The sequence below is a fragment of the Poecilia reticulata genome, chromosome 2 (genome assembly GCF_904066995.2).
Source record: "Poecilia reticulata chromosome 2, P_reticulata-male-v2, whole genome shotgun sequence".
In the NCBI taxonomy this organism is placed as follows: domain Eukaryota; kingdom Metazoa; phylum Chordata; class Actinopteri; order Cyprinodontiformes; family Poeciliidae; genus Poecilia; species Poecilia reticulata.
Genome location: NC_088831.1, coordinates 44,357,659 through 44,360,627, shown reverse-complemented (window position 1 = coordinate 44,360,627; position 2,969 = coordinate 44,357,659). Strand labels below are relative to the sequence as shown.

General features: G+C 39.7%; 1 long non-coding RNA gene across 1 annotated transcript; it reads right to left on the bottom strand.

Moving 5' to 3' along the window:
* Positions 1 to 438: 438 nt before the first annotated feature.
* On the bottom strand, positions 439 to 2,753 carry LOC145554279 (uncharacterized). Its single transcript, XR_014090306.1, has 3 exons — positions 1,996 to 2,753; positions 1,028 to 1,133; positions 439 to 928 (listed from the first exon to the last, which is right to left on the bottom strand). It is a non-coding gene; the product is annotated as an uncharacterized LOC145554279 (long non-coding RNA).
* Between the last annotated feature and the right edge of the window lie 216 nt (positions 2,754 to 2,969).

Genomic DNA, 2,969 nt, shown 5'->3' with positions numbered 1-2,969 from the left:
CACTCATTTAAAGGTTCAGTGGTTGGATTCTCCACAGAATGCAGGGCAGCACTTTATTTGAAGGGATGTGAATAAGACTGACATGACACTGTCATAAACATGATACTGTTATAAACATGATACTGTTATAAACATGTCATAACATCTGTTATAAACATGACATCTGTTATAAACATGTCATAACATCTGTTATAAACAGAACATCTGTTATAAACATAACATCTGTTATGAACATAAAGACTTTATGAATGTTTATAACTATTGTCATGACGTGTCATTCAGTAAATAACGACACTTTTAATGCAAAGTTGCTCTAAATGTTGCATTAAAAGTCCATTAAAAATGTCAACTTTGCATAAAATTATCATAATTTACAAAATCATGCAAAGTTGGCATTTTTAATGCAACATTTAGAGCAACTTTGCATTAAAAGTGTCGTTATTTACTGAATGAAGTTCATAAACTTCATTTAATTTAGTAAGCTAAATGTTTTATAAGCTACATATTTAGCTCCAAACTAAATGTTTAGCTAGGAAGATTTAGCATATTTATAAGTAAATTAATAAAATGATGAAAATATGTCTTTGAAAACTGAACCTTGGTTTTGTTTCCTGTTATAAAATTATGATGTTTGCTTTGAGTTTCTTCCAGAAGCTGCTGAACGTCGTTTCTCCTGTAAACTTTGAGTCGGATGTTGTCGCTGCGCTTCGTGTTGTTCGTCTGCTCTGCTCTCGTTGTGTTTCGGTCTTCGTCTCCAGTGTTTTGCTCTGATAGAGAAAAACTCCTGGGTTTAAAGCGGCTCTTATCGCTAAGGAGACATTAAACGAGCGGCTCAGATGTCCGAAGTGACATCCCACTCTGGGAGATGAATGGATCTCCGCCGCAGAGCGTTGCCATTATGGAATCACCGAGAGGCTCAAGGACAAACCTGGGAGAGAAAAGTGTGAGTGTTTTATTAGATTACCGCTGCGTTACAGCATTCGGTTACTCTGCATGCCTGGATGTAGTTCAGGTGAAGTGATAAAACCTGGTGAACGCTTCATGTTGGTGCTCAGAAATGACTTTCCTCCAGATTTAAAGTCATATTGGTTGTTTCTGCTGCGGCCTCCATTATCCAGGACGTAAAAGCCCCCCTACGAAGTTAAACGAAAATGTTTGTCATCATAAAATGAAAAAAGAAAAAGCAGGTTTTTCTTTTTAAGTGCCGAGTCCTGACAGTGTGGTGGGCCTGGTGGTGAAGAGGAAAAACAAACTGACACAGACGTCTTGGTTAACTTAATAAATCAGGTGATAGTATAAATATTAAGGTTTACACCAGGACAGCCTGAGTCAATTTAACAAGCTCGAATGAAAACGTCTCAAGTTCCACAAAAATGTCTGTAAATTACGTAAAAATGCTTTTTCTCAATTCTGTTGTGACACTAAAGTGATAAAATAAAATTTTAAACATATATTTTTGTGTTTTTAGGAGCCGTTCTGGAAGCCTGGGTGTGTTTGTAAAGTTAGTTAGAAATTAATTAATAATTTTTAAGAAGCGCTGCGTCAGAAAACCCGTTTTTTTAAACTAGAGTTAAAAATTCACTGTTTTCACATTTTTCTGTTGATTCTGGAAACGATAAAAAACATCCAGACAGTTTTTGGTGACTAGCAAATGTTTAAGTCTGGAAAATGATTATTTAGTCATAATTGTTGAGCATCAAGCAAATTAGCAAGCTAAATATTTAGCTTTTATTAAACTAAATGCTTAGCTTGCTAACTAAACATCTTGTTTGGAGAAAAATATTTATCTAAAGGAACTTGGAGATTAAATGACTCCAAACTAGACCGGTAAATATTGCTAATTTAGCAAACAATGTTTGGTTGCTAAAGTTTAGCTAGCAATACATGCTAACTATCTTGCTAACTAAAATCTTGTTTGTAGCTAATATTTACCCCAAAGCTAAACATTTAAATATTTTAGACTGTAAATCAACAAAAGCTCAGTGAGAAACTAACCTGAGCGTCTGGTGAAGGAGGAAGTGACATCACAGCTTCTTGACGAAAATAAGAGAACTGGTGAAGGAGGAAGTGACATCACAGCTTCTTGATGAAAATAAGATTATTTTTGATGGAATTAACTGTTATTTTTTCCTCATTGCTTCATAAAGACTGAACACTGATGTCGGGGGCGTGGCCTGCAGCAGCTCATTTGCATAAAAGTGACAGAACCCTAAACTAGGTCATGCTGAAAGGTGGAGTCTGATTTTGGTTCAAACGTGTGACGGTCCTGTTTTCTGGAGCCCATAAAGCGATGCTAGCTTGTTTCCCTGTTAGGTCTCATCCTGTCAACTGAATGTTTCCATTTGCGTCTGCTGATTGTTGCGGAGACGTTTCAGCCCAGAGGTTTTGTACTCCGGCTGTTCCGTTATCCATCCGCGGTAAAATGAGGATTCGTCCAGAGTCTGCAGGCTTCGGTTTCATCCTCAGGAAATGACGGATTCATTTAACGACAGCTGCCGATCGAGTTCAGTCGACATAACAATCCTGCCTCAGCAGCCTGATGAATGCAGGGAGTCGTCGTCGTCTGATCCGCTGATTTTGCTTTTCCTTTCCGCGGTTCGTGTGCATTCAGATCACATCAACTAATTTTCTGCGGCGGCGTTTCCCCGCCTGACCTTTCAGTGATTAATGCACAGCCTGTGGATCTGCGTTAACCTCCTCACACCGCCGCCACTCAGCCGGATCGCGCCGCTAACAGCCCGACGCTATCAATGAGCCGCTGGGGCGCGGGGGGTCAGGGCATTCTGGGGGGTCAGGGCATTCTGGGGGGTCAGGGCATTCTGGGGGGTCAGGGCATTCTGGGGGGTCAGGGCATTCTGGGTAGGGGGTAATTAATATATATGACAACATATTAAACGGAGAGCACTTGAGTACTCCAACAGCTCCCTGAGGAATTGTGCATCTGCTGTTCTACCATTCTTGCCTCGTTT